The 18,732-nt window shown below is 42.5% G+C and overlaps 1 protein-coding gene across 5 annotated transcripts in view; it reads left to right on the forward strand.

The window, feature by feature from the left end:
- Positions 1–18,732, forward strand: part of FOXP1 (forkhead box P1) — a 568,729-nt gene that overhangs the window by 82,601 nt on the left and 467,396 nt on the right. For all 5 annotated transcript variants that reach the window (XM_057507395.1, XM_057507378.1, XM_057507370.1 and 2 more), the window contains one exon: positions 9,213–9,342. The gene's annotated coding sequence lies outside the window, so the exon portion shown is untranslated. The remainder of the gene's footprint in view (positions 1–9,212; positions 9,343–18,732) is intronic.

The raw sequence follows: 18,732 nt of genomic DNA on the forward strand, positions 1-18,732 counted from the left end.
CTCAAAGGCTTTTGTGGTAAGATGGCTTTTGTTTCTAGCTGAAATATCGGGATACAGAGAATTCTCTGGAAGAGGGATTGGTCCCAACTGGGATGGGATGTCATGCTTCATCTCGCAGAGCCACCCTGGTAAATCGCACATTTAAACTCTGCTTTAAGACCTTCAGTTTTCTGGAAAGCTATTTTATTTTTTTAATGCTCTTTTTTTTTTTATCCCTTTTCTAATAATGGGAGATTTTTCCTTTCACAAGTCTCAGAATTACAATTAATATTGTGACTTACTTGGTTTCTTTATTCTTTGAAAAGTTGTTTATTCTTGCCCCCCGCCCCCATATCAGCTATTATGCTGATTATATAACTTTACCTTCTCATAGGAAATATGGATCCCATCCATTAACAAGACGACCTCTGCTGTCTCTTAGAATGTCACCGCCGGGGACACTGGCAGGGCCTGTCATTGTAATTTCTTTCTTGTTAGCAACATCATCGCTATAAATGGGAACCCTGTTCTCATCCAGTAGAGAACCTTGGTTACCCACAATCCAGTTCAGGCTTTTGAACTGATACACAGGGAATCACCTCTCTAGTGTGAAAATGAAATAATATGTTTACCACCTTGAGTTGTTTACCACGGACTATGAAAAATGTGTTTTGAATTTAAAAGTGTGAAAATCAAGTGTACTAGATATCAGAAAAGCTCTCCCTTCAAAGTAAACATGTTTACAGAGCAAGACTCAACACAAAATACTTGATCATGATAAGTCCAGCCAATGAAAAGAAAGTAAACATGTTTACCTCAAAGGCCTGTAAAGAGCCCAGATGGCAGCCAGCACTCTGCTCATTTGATTTTCCTTCCAGGGAGCTACTGTGGCTCCCCTGGGCCCCAGGGACAGAGACCCACTTGCCCTGCTAGGCGACCCACCTTGTGCAAGCCCTGCTCCATTTGCCAATGAGAGCGGAAGGTTTGAAGTTTGTGCCATTGACCTGAACTATGAGTGGAACGCATCTGTGAAATTGAGCCTGGAGTTCCTGTGATTCTTAAGTAGGAACTTGTCGTAGGTGAGGTGCCAAGTGGGTTTATAGGGGATCTTCCTGGCTTCCTGAAGAAACCTAGGTTAACCTTCCACATAATGACCTTCCGTGTCCCAGGACCTGCAGTGTAGGCACCCAGAATACACAACACGAATCACATTGACCCCCACTCCAGCCAGTTCCCTCTGGTGAAGAAACTAAATAGGTCCGACGGGAAGTTGATTGATCCAGGGCTTTTCAGGGTATCAGGTGCCATGGGGTGAGCCTTACATGGTGTAGAAGAGAGGGAGTCCAGAAAGGACGATGGATTGTGTGTGTGGCAGGGAATGAGGGAATGATGGACCTGAGGTCCTCGTGGCTTGTCGCAATGGAGTTCAGGACCCAGTTCAGGAAAATGACCCAGCGAGAGGTGGCTGGATGGGACGTTGTGAGTGAATTTCAGAATTGAAGGTTTTAGAGGTGGAGCACCTTTACACAACAGTGACATCCAAGTTTTGGCCATGGCCTTGGATGTAGAGGAAGTAGTAGCAGTTAATTAGCACTTAATGAGCCCTTACTGTGTATGGGCAAATATCCCAATTTTCATGTACAAAGGAACATGCCTAGGGTTGTAGCTGATAAGTGGCACAGCCAGGATGGGACACAGGCAGTCGGACGCACAGTCCATGTTCTCTGCTGCTGCACCCTGCTGCTTCTCAGACGGCTGCAGGCTTCAGGGTGAGAAGTTCAGGAGACCAGATGTGTGCTCACTCATTCAACACCTTTTTTTTTTCTTTGTGTTGTTTTTTTTTTTTTTTGAGTACCTTATCTGTACCAGGCCTGATGTAAGCCTTAGCCTGGCTGTTGGGAGGACCATCTTCATGGCTTTTAAGTATTGATAAAGTGGCCACACTGTAGGCCACACTAGAGAGAAACTGTGTGCCAGATACTAAAATATCTAATAAAGGTGTAGCAGAGGTATCCTTGACATTTAGATGTGAAAACTATGTGGCTGGGTTGGGAGCAGTAGTTCTCTTACACACGATCAAGAAAAGGGTTTTGAAAGATTAAGGCATCATAATGCAGAGAAAAAATGGTGTTTTCCTTGGAGTTAGATGGTAGGCAAGGTGGGCTATTAGCAGAGCAATAACTTGGCTCTAACAAAGAGAATTAAAAGAGACCAACTCTTCCCTTTTTTTTTTTTTGCCTGATGTCAAGGGATGTCGAGTGAATGGCTTCTAAAAAAAGGAGAAAGAGGCATCTTTGAGGAAAGAGGAAAATTTCTAGATTTTTTTCAAGGTGTTGGTAATGGACGGTGGTGGGAAGAAGTGAGCATTGGAGCCCAGCTGAAGGGTGACTGGAGTTCTGGGATGGGATTCCAGGGTAGCCAGAAGGCAGGCGCAGGTTACAGGTAAGTCACTCATTTTCACTGGCAGGTTTCAGACAGAGCTGGGCTGCTTCTCAACGAGATGGGATACAGGGGCACACAGACGCAGCAGAAAGACCAGCCTTCAAGTTTTAAACAGAATGTTAAGGTTTTTAGTAAAAAAGAGCAATAAACAAGCAAACACAAAAGGTTTCTGGTTGAGTCTCAGTGAACTAGAAAAGTAATTACATAGAAACCATATTCCCCATGTGTTCTAATTAATCTAATGGGTTTACTTAAAAACTTGTTTTTTGAGCATAGATACCAAAAAGTCCCCTGGTGAGTTGAAAGAAATCCTAGTAGTGGAAGTTAAGTAATTAGCAATTAGTTCTCGGGAATTGAAATGGAGTCAAGTGGGGTCCCAGAAGCCAAGTATGTTGGTGTTCATGTAACACATTTGGTTAAATCTGGTTGACCATTTCTACTAGAACCTGACGACTTAGCTGGGCAGACAGATGCTTACTTAAGGTACATTTGAGGTTATTATTATTTTAAAAAACAGACGTGTTACTTGTTCTTCTTTTCCAAGCCTTGTTAATTGAGGCAGATTGGCATTTTATTTATGAGCTGACAACACACCTTTTTTTTGCAGCCGAAGGGGCTGTATGAACAGGGTTCAGCTTGTCAGAAAGTTATTCACAGGAGTTGGTGATGGAGCCTGCTCCACCCACTTCTGTTCCCTTTCTATTTTGGTGCCATTTGCAACAAAGGAAACTAAGTTAATAAATTAGAGAAGGATTGAAGCTCTCCCAAATGCCCTCCTTCCTACGGGGGGTTGTGTAACTGATTAGACAAAGTGGGCCCACTCTTCCAGTGGCACGTGGGACCTGCAGTTACATGGGTGCATCCCTATGAGGTGGCCTTGGCCAAGGAGCTTCCAGGTCTCCTGACCAATCTGGTTTAGCTGCATTAAAAACAATCTATAAAAATATAGATTTATGTGTGTGTACATTCATACGTACATGTGTGTGTGTGTATGTTCCCAAGTGCACACAGATTTATATTATGTGGATATGTGTAATTCCAGATTTGACATTCTAAAACCAAGGGCGATCCAGTGGAGAGCACGTTGAATTAGAGGTTTGTGTCAGAGTCCGTGCAGGAACTGGAGGGCTTTTTCTTCTCCTGGGCCTGAAAGTACAAGGGAAGGGCAGGTTGTGGTTGCTGAAACCTGGAGGGAGTAGGCTGTATAGAGAGGGCTGTCTGGCAGGTACTATGACTTCCGTAGCAGGACTCAGTAACCCTGCAGTGCCCTGGCGGGGAGGCAGCTGGCTGATAAATGCCCCATCTGCTCTATCCTCCTGAGATGCAACCCCCATTGGTTGTACCCAGCTGGCAGCCTGAGGGTGAGGGTACCTGTTGCCGCCGTCCACCCAGGGCAGCCTTCCAGGACTCTGAGCAGGGCAGCAGGTTGGTGGGGTGGGTGGCAGGTGGAGGATCTGGAGAAGCAAGTGGAAAATCATCTGGTGCATTTTGTTCTGTGAACTCCTTCAGGCACAACAACTGCCATAATCCCCAGGAGGGCACAAGGTGAGAAATGAATTCCCAGATCTTCGTGATGGCTGGGAAGCATTTAGCTTCTGAGCAGTGGTTCTCAAAGCCTGGTTCACAGACCGGCAGACCAGCATCACTTGAGAATGTTAGGCCCCCAACCTGGACCTGCTGAATCAGACCCTCGGGGGGAGGAACCCAGCCATCTGTGTCTTAGGAGCCCTTCTGGATATTCTGGTGCCTGTTCTAGACAGAGAGGCCCTGCAGGATGACTCGAGGGAGTGGATGGTCAGCACGTGAAGTCAGTTTGCTGAGCTGGCCACTGTTAGCCAGCTCAGAAATGCCAGTGATGAGCACGTTGTCTGTATATGCTGCTTTGAAACTCTGCAGGCTCCCAACCCTCCTTTTTTAGGATGGGCAGTCTTCAAAGACATGGAATGATGGCTACACTTAGGGTACAGGGGCTAATACCCAATGCAGGTAATGCCTTTAATTGCTAGGTTCTCATCTCGGGCTGCACGGAAGTACCAGTGGCAGGCCCCAGACTTTTGGAAGTTGTTTTTGAAAAACAGATGCAAATGCTGGCTGTGCTGTTGTTGTTTTGCCGGTGCCTGGCAGTGTTTGGTAAACAACTTGATTGCTAGGTCTTGGCCTCAGGGAACCACAGCTGCTCTTTCCAGCTCCCTGCAGACTTTTGTACCGAGCAAGGATTGCTTCAGGGAAAAACAAACAGGGGAGAACAAAACAAGAAAACATCACTGTTGTTCTGTGGCTGTCTCTACCTGTTTCCCTGGAGCTGTTTTGCAACCACAGGCCCTGCGCTTTGGTTCCTTTGCTTTAAAAAACAAGGCAGGCCCCCACGCCCCCCAGGTTTCTTTCTCTGTGGCTAGACTGTGGAGTGGCCACCGACGTGGGAGGAAAGCCCATGGAGCAACCACTGGAATATTAGATGCATTTTTAAATATGTAGATTGAAAAGGGAGAAAACTTCATTCTTTCTAATGACCCCCAAGATGACAATCTGGCTTTTCAGATCTCCAGGAAAACAGATTGGTGATAGCACAGTTAATGGTTCAGCACTTCTAGGCTTCTCTCTAAAATATTTTAATGGGTTTTTAATTTATTGCAACTCCTGATTGGCAGGGTTGGGTTGTGGCTGACCCTCGGCCAGGGTGCTCCTTGGGGCTCTAGTGGAGTGGAAAAAGAACAAAGGCCTTGGGTGTCAGCCATGACCTCCCAGGATTCCTGGCCCCAAAGAGCTCAAGAGTGCTCTTCTGAGGAGGCAAGGGCCCTTCTCGACCAGCATTACCTGGGAGATCTGGTAGAAATGCAGATTCCTGGGACCTGATTGAAAATCTCTGGATTGTGGGGGTGTTGGGGAAGTGTACAGTCAGGTTGGCAGCCCCAGGCGTGGTCATGATACTGCCGAGCAGGAGCGAGCTGGGGTCGAGAGCGAGCGATGGCTGGCAGGCTGTTCCTTTCCTTCTTTTTTTTTTCTTTTTCTTCATTTTTTGAGGCCTGCACAGTATTTTAATGCATCTACTCTTCTTTGATTCCCTAGTTCTCCATTATGCTGGCTCCCACTTCTTTCTTAAATCAGAGAACTTCCTTCCTGAGATCTTTTTCGGCCTCAAATACATCTTTCTGAATGTTCTTGTACAGAGGGGTGATAAACTTCTGTTTGGAAAGATCTTTATTTCATCTTCATTTTGGAAAGATAATTTTTCTGGGTGTATAATTCCTAGGTAGACAGATTTGGGTATCTTCTGTCTTCTCTTATGATGAGTTTTTTTTTATTTCAGTTGCTGTATTTTTCATTTCTAGAGCTCAGTGTTTTAGTAGAGTTATAAAGCTTGTATTTTACAGTATATATATATATATGTGTGTGTGTGTGTGTGTATGTGTATATGTTACAGTATATATGTATATATAGTATGTGTACTGTATATACATATAAAACTACAGCATATATAATTTATAGATTTTGGTTAGAGTTTATAGGGCTTATATTTTATAGTATACAAATGTTATGTTTACATATGCACATACTGTGTGTTTTACAGTATATATGCTATAAGTATGTATAAGAGCTACAATATATATTGTTTATATAGTATTTTGGTTAGAATTATAGAACTTGACAGAGGTACAATTCAGTCCTGAATCTGTTGGATTCTTGACAAAACATATACAAACAAAACCAAAAAAATTCCAGAAACCACAGTGGCAGTTTGTTCTTTGTTTTTGGAGATGCCTGGTGGCTTTCATGTTTTAGGAAGTCCAGCAGGACGGCCCCAGTGCCGCTCCCCTTAGACCCCTGTTTGACTCCCTGATGTCTTCGCTAGAGCCTGCCCGTTTCTCCAGTCCTGAATGACGATCGAAGCTCCCATGTGAACTCTCCCACAGCTCTCCCTCCTCGCTGCTGTTTCGGGGCTGGCTGGCCTATTGCCCACCTCCAGACCTTTGAATATGGTATTCTGATATGGCGGAATGCCTCCGCTACCCCATCTTCCTGTTCCTTGCCAAACTTGCTCCAGGTAATTCCTCTAGAAAGCCCTTCTCTGCCTGGATACCTCCCATGCTTTCCAGTGTGCACCTGTGCACCTGCTCTGGGCCTCTGAACCCCTCTGCAATCCCATGCTATGACCTCAGCTATCGTTTGGTGCAGGGGTTGCAAGTTCCTTCCGTCCATGTCCAGCCATCCGTCCATCTTTCTCTCTCTTTTTGAAAAGAAAAGGAGGCTTTCTTTTTTTTTTTTTTTTTAATGTTTTCTATGAAAAGATTGGTTGCTATCTTTAAGAAATGATGAAATCTCACAAATTAGTAATGTAGATTATTGCCTGCCTTTGTGGAATTGAAAGCTCTTGATGCTCTGGGCTTATGTCCCCATGTGGCGACACTGGTCTTGTGTAGCACCCTTTACTGAGAAGTCCAGGTCTCCCAGTGCACCACGGTAATCACTGCCCCTGTGCTCTACTCCTGGCTGGCTTTGCTCATTTGCATTATCTGCCTGCTCTTGGGTAGGGTGCCTTAGCTTGCCCTGTCTGAACAAGGAAGCTCAGGATTGGAAAGCTTAAGCACTCTCTACAAGGCCTAGCAGCCAAAACTCACTGAGCGAACTTGAGTCAGAAGAGTGTTTAGTACACAGCAGGCCCTCAGAACTTCTGTATTAGTGTGTTGGCCAGAAAAATACGGAGTTTTTAAGAGTGCACACTTTGTCCAGGCAGGCCCCTGCTACTGTGTGATTTGGGGCAAGTGACTAAACTTCTCTGTGCCTCAGTTTTCTTATCAACATACTGAGCTTATAAGAGTATCTTCTAGCAGCTTTGTCATGAGAATAGAATCAAATGAACTAACTGTAGTGAAATACTTTAAATAGTATCCAGCACATAGTCATAGTGAGATTTCAGTTTATGGGAATATTTTTGTAAGACCCTGAATAATTAATTCTTCCAAATTTTGATTTACTTGTTGACCCAGTAAATCTATGTTAAGTCCCTACTGTAAGCCCGGTGTTTTTCTTAAGTTCTGGAGTAGAATACGGAATGCAACAGAGATGCTCTGTCATGTGGTGGAGCTTATATTATTGTGAGGAAGACAAGTGAATAAATGAGAAAAAAGTCTGTAGATTTTGATTAGAGCCCTGGAGTAAGCCAACACTGAGAGTCACTGGGGACTCAGCCCAGGAAGGTAGGCAGGACAGCCCTTGTAAAGTGGCCTTTGCCCCAAAGACATAGTGATGGGAAGGAGCCAGTTGTGTAAGTGGTAGGCTCACAGAAAGCAGGTGCACCAGCCCTGAGGCAGGAAATGCTTGCTTGCTTGAACTGGAAGGAAGGCCGCTGCTTCTGGGTTGTAGGTGGGGATTGGGTTAGTGGCTGGAGGCCGCAGCAGAGAGAGAATGTGACCAGATTTATGCAAGGCCTTCTAGGCCACAGAAAGCAGTTTGGATTTTCTCCTAAAGACGGTGCACAACTGCAGCCCATTTATTTTTGCTGCTTGACTCAGTAGCTTTGGAGAACCTTGGAAATGCTTCTCGGGGTTGCTTGCAGCTTAGAGAGTGGGGCTTTTTTTGTCATTTGGAGTTGAACTGTGGTCCATGATCAGCAGCATCAGCATTTCCTAGTAGAGCAGAAATGCAGGGTTTCAGGCCCCACTACAGACCCATTCAATCAGGATCTCTGGAGGTGGGGCCAAGGAATTTGTATTTTGAAAAGCTGTCTGAGTTATGCTTCTGCAGTTAATGTGCAAGAAACACTCATCTAGAATACATATGAATGGATTTCTGTAGGAGTTGGTGCCGTCCTCTGTTAAAGGAAGTCTTTCCTGGGCTTGTGCAGGATCCATTAGCCACCAAAGTGACAGCTCACCAGGGTTGGACACCGGTGCCCGGGTGAGAATTCTGTGCATTTGCAACACCCTCTGACTACTGCACATCTTTACAGTTGATAGCAGATTGACAAAGTGATACATGGTAAAAATCTTCTTGACTGGAAGCTTCAAGGAGAGCTAATCATCTAGGCTATTTAGAATGAGTATGCTTTATCAAGAAAGACAGAGAAGCTAAGAGGCAGAGGGGACTTAGGTGGCATCAGTTAATGCCCTGACCTTATAGAGGAAGAGACTGGAATTCTGAGAGTTAAAATGCCTTCCTGGAGCCCCATGATTGGTGGCAATACTGGATCCAGAATTCAGGCTTCTGCACTTTGATGCCAGCATGTTGCATAATATGTTCTCTTTTGATAGAAATATCTCCATGAGTCTTGGTCCTTATGTAATTCATAAACATGTTTAGAATTATATTGGAAGAAAAAAGGATCATGGTTACCTCTCAACTAGTTTTGAGGTTCATTACTATTTTTAAAATAATTTAAAATCACTATTATTTAATATTTTCATCCTCTGGAAAAGATAATTACATCATAAGAAATGGGACATTTATCCTTGTAAGGTTCAAGTTAAAACAGCTTATTGTTACTGGAGCACTTTATAAGAGGATGTGATATTCCTGTAATGCCAGAAGAATATTTGGTGCAGAGTCGGCAGTAAACAACAACTTTTCTGTGCATGTGTTGAAGTAATTGGTAAGTGTAGCTTTCAAAGCATTTGAAAGTATTTCCGGTTCATATTTTATAGCATCACACTTGATATACTGACATACCCTCATTTGGAAGGTGTTTTCCCCTACCTCTAGATTCGATGTCTGTCTCAATGTTTTCAAGTTTAAGGAAGTGGTGGTTTTAGAAGTTACATCTTAGTTATGTGTAAAAAAATATTTTTGTATTACAGTGTCCCAGGAGCTTTTGCTGATAATTCCAGTTTCCGAATGAAACATTTGGGCCATGGTGCGGGCTGCAATCTCTTTTCCGATTTGCTGTCAATCATGAATGGGTGGATGTGATGCCTGCTGGCCGAAAGGGTGAGTAAATGTTTTTATGGTTACTCGTCTGAAAATTCACAAGACCGAAGGTCTATCGCAGGGGTCCTGCACGGTGCAGGAAATTGGTAAAAAGTCCTGCGTTCTTCAGAACAACTGCACACTGTAGATGAGAGATTCTTATTTCAAAAGATGGAACAAACTCTGTCATTGTTTCCTGGCATAACCTTTTTGGATAACTCCTGCGATCATCTTAGGGTTTATAAAAGGCATAATAGAACACAGGAGAACTTTATTTGTTTGTATGTTTCTTTTAACTGCACTCTGAAGTGTGGGCTATCTAAATCATGAACCGTATGTACAACTAAAAGAGTAATTGCTTTTTTGGTCCCATTACATCTCAGTGGTAAAATGAGCCACCGTGAAGTAAAGCTATAATGACCTCACCTTGAGTTTTGGAAATCTAAGTGATTTTTTTTTTTTTTCATTGACAACATCCCATTCCAAGCCTTCTACATGATTAGGGCTCTTGAGAATGGTACTTTGGACTCTTAAAGATTTGCAGAAAAACTATGGGCGATTTTTTTTCTGTCATTGTTCACCTTCTCAGGCTATTCATTGTCATTTTTAGGGGGAGATTGGCAGGGATGTGATGTTCTTTTTCTGTTACATGCCTTTCACATATTTGATGATATCTATTACGTTCCTCAGAAGTCGATGGCTCCCCTGTAGTAGTGAATGAATGATGGTAACTTGGCCTTTTCATAGATCATAATTGGTTGGGGCTTCTGAAATGTTTTAGGCAAAAACTCTGACATCATTCAGTGGTGCTTTGTCATAGAAGGAGGCGCACTTTGTAAGGAGACATTTTGTTTCAGGTTTTGCATTTCTTGATGCTGAATGATAAGTACCACTGGCGTAAACTCATCTCATCTGTCCTAGTGGAATTGTATTTACAAGAGATTCTATTTAACAGAGGGAAGTGTTGTGAAGGAGAAAGAACAGTATATTAGAAATGGAAAGACCTGATAGTTACCTGATGTGGGGCAAGTTAGTCTGTGTTTTGATTTCCTGTTTTTAAATACAGTAGGTAGGTTAGAATGACCCACATGTGAGTCATTCTACTAACAAAGCCCTGGACTTGTCTATTTAAAACACCCTCATTTTATAGATGGAGTGTGGCTCAAGCTCGTGGAGTCCAGTTGAGATGTCTAAGTCTCTGGGCTTGGTGAGAACTGAAGCCTAGTTCTTTGGCCCTCAGTTGTAGCAACTGAGACATCCAGCCTGTGTGGCTGAGTAAACCTTTTCTAATGATAAGTCTCTCTTGAAGACATTGTTATACACGCAGCTATTTGGGCCAAATTTTTCAAGATTTTACAGAGGTCATTTAGCCCTCCTTCCGCTTTCATAGACTTAGAAAAAAAGAACTCTAATGTAGCACCTGCCTGAATAATAGACACCAGAGGGATCCTCAAATGCTGTGGGCTTAAAATTTACTTCCACTTAGGCTCGTTGTCATTCCATTCTGTTGCAGTCTCAGACAGATGACAAATAAAGTCTCCATCCTCCTTACAGTATCCTTTCTTTCATTGTTGAGAAATAAGGCAAATAGCAAACAGTAGCACATAAGGCAAGGGTATTATCCACAGTGGGAAGAAATGGTTAATGGAATCATGGTTAAAGAGCTCTTAGCCATCTGTGATCATCTTACTGGGTGGTCTTGGCTGGGCAAGACCTTTGGCTCCTTCAGTTCAGCTGAGGTTCTTCCACCGCTGCACAACCACAATAGACTTGTGTGAATGGTCTGTTGATGCATGAGCAGATAGCGTGTATCATGAAAAATTTTATCTTCGGGGATCCAGGTAGAGCTGAGAACAAAGCCTGGGTCTATCTCATACACACACGAGAATTCATATGGTGGTTGGAATTGTGAAGTATCAGAAGAGCAACAGCCTCAGGTTTGAGGTTACCTGTCAACTCTGTCTTCAGAATTGAGTGTCTGACTCAATCCCTATATCATAAAATTGATGTATGAAATTTAGCAAAACCACATGAATGGATTTATTGAAGACTAGGCTCATTTTATTCATTAATTTCATTGGCCTGCTACTTGAAAAATCAATCTGAAGAGCTGTGATGAAAACGATATCTCTTTTGAATTGATAGAATGTACTTTAGGCCCAGTTGAATTCCAGTTTTGTATAAATGATGACGTGCTTTATATTTATTATATTGTAATAAACTTCTCTGCACCACATGTTTAGTAGGAAGTAGAGGTCCCTGAAATCCGACGAGCCGGAGTGTGTATTTCGATTTTCTGTCTTCCGTTTTTCCTCAAAGCACGCCTCCTGGTTTGCTCAATGAGCTAATTCTCTTCCTCCAGGATGTAATAACCCGACTTTCCGTGTGGTGCGTATCTGATAGCAAGTTAGTCTCTCTATTGTCAAAAACATATTCGTAGTGCTATGGCTTTTAGAACTTTGCAGTTTATTGAGTAACCTAACGAAGCACCAAATTAATTGTTGCAGCTGGTAATTTGGAGTCTTCAAAAGGCCTGAGGTAAATTCTGTTTCTGAGCAAACTGTTTCATGGAACTGTCCTCACGGTGGGACAGGATCACAGTTTCAATGGTAGCAGCCAGAACAAGAAATCGCCACAGTCAAATGCAAGGAAATGAAACCATCTGAGAAAAAGTTTGCACAAACAGAGCATTCTAACAAAAACTTAAGGTCAGGAAATGGGTAATGTGCTCTATGTTGGTGATAACCGTGCCTTCATGATTAATTAACGTAGGGGCAGGACACAGAGAAAGAAGGGCTGAACCCTTGAGGTCTCTGTTCCGTGATGTGGTCTTTCATGCCGCCACTTGCCCGCAGGGAATCAGAGTTGGCTCCTATTCTCCCGGCTTGAAGCTTTATTTGACATGGGCACCTATCTGATGCACATCACGAGGCCCAACAGTGAAGAGTGGCTGAGTCTGTTGCATATTTAATAGGCAGTTAGCCACAGTGTTATTAATAAATGTGATAATAACTGTCTGGCTTTGCATAGAGTTTTCCTGAGAAGCGTTGGCTGTGGGTAGCAAACATGCTGGCTTGCCAGTCAGTCTGTGCCTGGTGTTGCCCTGTCCCGACCAACAAATCAGCCCTTGCTGGTGTAGGAGCGTCAGCATCATGACATTGTTTTGTCACCAGTTGTTTTTCCTTTTTTTAAATCTTTCTCATAATCAAATTCCAGGCGTTTAACCCTACTGGGAAGAGGGAAAATCTCTCCTCACTGAGGAGTTGATCATGGGATATTTTTTGGGTGGGGGTTCCTTTCTTTTTCATACAACTTGAGCATGTGGATTTTTTTTTGTCATTGGTTTTGGGGTGGATGATGGTCATGGTGCAGCTTCTGAGAAAAGGTGGGGACGGGTAGTAGGTGTTTTGGGGCAGGAAAGCCAGCTGATGGGCCCCTTTTCTGAGGTACCTTGTGCTGGAACCTGTCTGTGGGCCAAGCCACTTTGTTGTGCTTAAATTTCTAGTCCCCGAAATTTTGACTTTGAAAAGTAATTTTAACAACTTAATAAGCTACATAATGTGTTTTATAAGCTGGCACAAATGAGCTTAAGCATTTTGGCCTCTTTTGTAACACAATGAACCTAATATTGGTGAAAATACAGATCTCTGCTCAATGCCATCAAGAGGGGCTAGATTTAATAAGTTATGAGTGCTGGCAGCTGCCTATCAGATTGTATAATTTGGGCTCCAGCGTGGAAGACAGTGTCAACTTACATTTTATCTCTGAAGGATTTTTGAGGCATTTATTTTGCCTTTCTCTCCAGCCCCTAACCTAATAGAAGTAATGTAATTGGCTGAATATTTTCCATGTAGCTAATTGGCTAGGGGCCAAGGTGGAAACATTGTCTGCTTGATGAAGATCAGAAATTAAGATGACATTTACGTGGCAGTAATGGAATATATTAGTAATGTAGTAATTCAGGATGGTGGGAGCAGAGTGTCCATCCTTTTCCTGCCCATAAGCAGCAGGAGGAGGTCTGAAGGTGGAAAGAGCCTCCCCGCCCCCCACACCCCCACCAACACCTCACAGCGGTGCCGGTGCCCGAGCCAATCCCTGTATGAAATTTACTTTTAAATTCTTCAGACAGAACAGTAAGACAAACTAATGAATTATTCCGTTTGTCAATTAAAAAAGGAAATCCACCAACTTCTATTGTAAGATTAAATTCCAATTAGAAGATTGCATTTAATTCAGAAGCTATAACATTGTTTTAATGAATTCTGTTGGAGGTGACAGTTTATGTGAGATAAATTTATATGGTGCAGGTAGATATAAATTCATTGGATAATGTTAAACTTGTTACTTCGTATATATTAGCTGTGAAATTTATTTCTTCTCTAGTTATGTCCCCAAGGAGGTAGAGTCAGAGGGAAAAACATATCTTCAAAGAAAGAACCCTTTCTGTCCTTTCAGATACTTGCTCTAAAACAGCCTTTCCTCACTTTTATTAAAAAAATTCTGTTAAATTTCTGCATTAACTGAATTTATGATTCTTGGTGTATGCTATTTATAAAATTGAATATAGGTTTTATGATATAGGAAATTAGTCTAGGAATGAGAATATGATCCAATTTTGTAATAAAGGTAATCTGCATTTATATTACAGATATTTTCCATTCCTCTCTAAGCCCCTTATGGGATTATGCACACATTTTTCTGGACATACAATTCACTACAGAGTAAACTTTTAATGTATTGGGCAGGCTTCTGTTCACATGACAGCTACACAAGGATTCAAACCCTCTACCTAAATTAGGGTGGCAAACCTTCTTGACACCTTTTTGATCTTGCATTCCCCCTGACCCCTGCCCATTCCTGTGCCCCTGGCAGACATCACTAATTGATCACATTCTCTCTTCTGCACCAGTGTGGGTGTGACCTCAGAATTATGCCACTTAAAGTTTTGTAGACAAGCTTACAAACTCACCATTTACAGGAGTATGGGCAGAATTATGTCAATCGAGTAGCTATCGACCAGTCTTTGTAGCTTTTCCTTGTAGACCCAATACTTACCCTGAGGTCTGACGCCCAGTGATGAGATAGTACATGTTTATCATACTAGAGAATATTACGCCTGCACAATTTTGGCAGTTATCTGGTTGGGTGCCGATTAGGTTTTTGACATCACGTGAATGCCACAATTGTACGATTGCTCCGGTACTTTATTTTGTACCCCTCATCTGATTTTGGTGTTACGTGCGTGAAACTTTCTATTTCTGTTGTTGTTTTTGTTGTTTTTCAATGTCTGTAACTTTGGAAAAGTCAAGAAAGAGATAATTTACACCCTCTTGTTACCTGTGCATCAGCTGAGGCTCAAACACAGCAAGGAAGTGGTGAGGTGAGAAGTAAACCCAGACTTTCACTCTGCAAAGTACAGTTTCTTCTCAAAGGGAGGGGCACACACACGTACCAGGTGCTGACCAGCATAGGGCAAGCTTCCTGCAATTGCTTTTTGCATATTAATCTTAGTTTTTTATCAATACCCTGAAGCAAGCTGTACCAGGGAGGAAGGCATTTTAGCTATTATATTTCAAATGATATCTTCCGTGATGTAAAATTCTAGGAACTTAAACTACATTGCATGTTGTTTCTGAAAATATTCTGTTTTCTGTTAACTTGGTTCAAATAAGGCACAGAGGCTAAGAAAGGGAACTTTCCATTCCCTTTATATGTAGACTGCCGAGCTATCCTGTTGAGAACTGCCATCATCATAATTCCTTCTTGAAGAAAAATGAGCAAGTAGTGCCTTTCAACACATTTAGTTAATGTACATTTTAACTTCATTTCAACCTATTGTTTGGTTATTTGTGTTGATCATAGTAACCAGATTTCTGGAAAGTGATTGTGGGTGGACAGGTGAATTGCTCACCTCTTAGCTCATACCCACAGGATGAAACAGTCGGCTTCGGTCAGTGAGAACAAATTCAGCGGTCTGTTCCTGACCATCGGCCCTCCCCGCAGTCTGTTCTCATGGTGGCCCTTGGGTTCTCTCTACACAGTGGAGCTCCACCCAGTTGATTGGAACAGTCTTACGAGTTGGAATCTCTTTTTATACCTCCTTGCGTTCCATGAGATTGTAGTAGTATTCTTAACAGATCACTCTAGCAGGACTTCATCAGGCGTTTATCTTTCCTATGGTGGCGTAGAAATCACACCAGTTAATCTCATTTAATCCCAACTGTGTTTTTGTGTTGTCGATATTATTATTTAGGCTGCATTGTTGAGAAATCAGAAGTTTTGTGGGTATGTCTCCTGCTCAGGATCACACAGCATTTGATAAGTGGGGTTTACTTCACGTTGGCCCAGTTTCAAATCCTGTGTTTTAACCATGAGGGCGTGCCACCTCCCCAGCTTCGAGTAGATTCCTTGGTTCCTTCAGGCCCTTTTATTTGATTTAGGCAGGGAGGATTTCATAGCTTATAGTTTGTCTTTATGGAAGAAATGGAATCCAACTCATTTAAAACTGCAGCTTAATCTACAGACAGGATTTTTATAGAACCAGTGATATAAAAGGGAATAACTTCTTCCAAGAATTTTTTTCAGAACTCTTCCTTACCTACTGGCTTCATCCTCAGTCTAAAGTCTCCCAGAATTATGCGTTTGGGCTCAGAATTGCACACTTCCTTCCATCATCCTTTAAAACAAAGATGCTTCTGGTGGTGGCAGCTCAGAGAGTTGCTAAGATCTCAGCACGTGAGTTTTCTTCCTTGATGCCCTGTGAGCAGACCACACAGGACCAGCGGGCCAGCTTCTTCAGAGAAGGGGCACAGGGAGGGAAAACCCTGGACTTGTGCGCCCAGGGTGAGCGCCGGGCAGTGGGAAGGCCAAGCCTGCCACTCCGTCAGCTTATTGAGGAGGGCAGCAATTGTAATTATAATTGATTGCTATTATGATTCAGGGGATTTTTCTCATTTTTTAGAGTTGCACATTGGACTGGGTACGGGTGAATGGAGCAGAAGCTTGATAGTCTAGAATCTGGGTGTTGGGCGTTCATTATACTATTTTCTCTATTTCTTTATATAACCACTTTTATAATAATTAAAAAAAGAGTATATGTGGGGTCGGGGTTTTCAAGGGCTTGTCTGCCTCATTACCTAGTCGAGTGGTTGATAAGCCTGTCACCACCGAGAACCAGCTCCCTGCTCCCCTGCCCTCCTCCCCAGCTTGGTCAGCCCTCAGCTGCTGGTGGAATTTAATTCATAAGGAGTCTTAGGGCAAGGAGATGCTAACCTAACCAGCTGAGAGTTGAAGTGGTTTTCTGGACAGCATAGATAAAATGCCTTTACCTGGCATACAAGCATTCTCTGACTAACCTATAAAACACAACAGTAGTTGACTAGCTGTCATAATTGAGGGTATGTGACATGCCAGGGGTGGTGATACCTGTTGGAGATTTTCTCTCTGATCCTCTCTGGTGGGCAGGCAGATCTTGGAAGGGAGTAGAAGGGAACTGACCCCAGGGCTCATTAGACTTCTTCCCCTCTACCTCTGACTCCTTGGGGCCCCACTTTTCAAAGTCTGACCCAAGGGCTTCCTGGGGAGCCTTTAAATACAGATTTATTTAAGGCCCAGTGCTTGGTTAAGCAGAGCTTAGTCTCTGAAGTGAGAGTGGATAGCCTGAGGTCCTAGGTCAGGGCTCAGTAGTAGTGTGGCCTTGACCAAGTCATCTCTGCTTTCCAAGCCTCGGTTTCCTTATCTGCCCAATGGTGGCAGTGGTAGCATCTACCTTGCTGGCTGTTCAAAGTCCTGATGTAATGCTTGGCGCCTTGTGAGCACGCGAGCTACATTACTTGCAACTATGTTTTAACTTTTTTGAGACATTTGCAAATACCGTGACATAACTGGGAATATTAAGGATGTAGCAATTAGTGCTCCAGGTGGCACTATTTGTCGGATGTAATTGAAGTCGAATATGTCCTAGAAATGTTTTTTTGTAATATTAAAAACATTTTAAAAATCAGTATTAGTTTTTTTGCATGGATGTTTGAAAAAGAATTCTGTCACCAAAGCGTATGAGAGTTGACAAGTGTAAATATGCAGTTAGACAGTTTCAAAAACGTGTATTATTTACTGATCAATGTGGTGTCTCCTTTGGAGCCATTACACTCAGCCATTTCCTGTCAATCTCTCCATGCTGTTATAATCAGACTATGGATATGCATATTAAAATACAAGGAAGTTATTGTGCATGTGGGGTGGCAGCTTTTTAATTGTTAATAATGTTGCTGCTTTAAAAAGGTATCAGGATAGTTTACTCCTCCGATGGTTAATAGCCATCAGAGTTGCATGAGAAATTAGGTGGTGGGACATAAGGCCTGCGGGTACTGATCATGGGTGTCTGTTCTTCTAGTTAGTGCTCTGGTTGCAGAAAGAGCTTTTTATCTGATTCTGGTCCCAAATATATGGAGACTCCTTATGCTCTTCTTTCTACTACTGTGGTGGTGGTGTTCTTTTAAACTTTTGTAACTAGAAAGAGAATTGTTTATGTATGTGATGGCAGAAAGGTAATTTGACGTGTCTGTCGATATAAGGGATCAGCAAACTCTTCCTGAGCCAGGTAGTAAATATTACAGGCTTTGGGGGCTGCCTGGCCTATTAAAGTGCTTGCCTCTGTTGCTGGAGGGTAAAAGCAGCCACAGTCAATATGTAAACCAATGGGTGTGGCTGTGTTTCCAATAAAATTTATTTACAGACACTGAAATTTGAATTTCGTGTGATTTCTACTTGACGCTAAGTAGTAGCAATACTTCAATTTTTTCCCAACCCTTTAAGTGTGTTGAAACTGTCCTTGGCTCATGGGTGACAAGGTGATTTCATCTGAGGGGCTGTCGTTCACGGAGCCGTCTAAGGAAGACACAGCAAGAAATGATGGTGAGGATTCAGTTCTTTGTTCCAGCTCTCTGAGCTGCGGCTTGATCACTTGCTTCTCTCTTTCTGATGAGATAATGTCATCATCTTCTGTTTAAATCTCATCTTAAAGACAGGCTGATCTGTGTGACTGGATTATTTATTGATTCAGAGTGAAATTCAGTGAGGGTTCCCCACATTCTTCCTTTATTTAAAAGAAGAGAAAAATAACAAACTAGAAGTATAAGTGAGGCTTGGAGTAAAAGTGAAGTGGAAGGAAAAAAGGTCAAAGAAGAAAAGGAAACTTTGAAAGTGACATGAGAGCTATAGTCTCTTCAGTACTGGTGTTTTCTGCCACATGTTGTTGTATACCTCACCTGTGGAATTTAAGAGGAATTTTGTAAGAAATAAAATGAACATTTTTGAAAATTAAGAGTGAGGTATTCCTTTTAACATACAATAATACGTTTAATATGAGCAGAAGTGTTTTAGCACATCAAGTCTGGGTCTCAGGTCAATTTT

Source organism: Manis pentadactyla, chromosome 1, assembly GCF_030020395.1.
Source record: "Manis pentadactyla isolate mManPen7 chromosome 1, mManPen7.hap1, whole genome shotgun sequence".
In the NCBI taxonomy this organism is placed as follows: Eukaryota; Metazoa; Chordata; class Mammalia; order Pholidota; family Manidae; genus Manis; species Manis pentadactyla.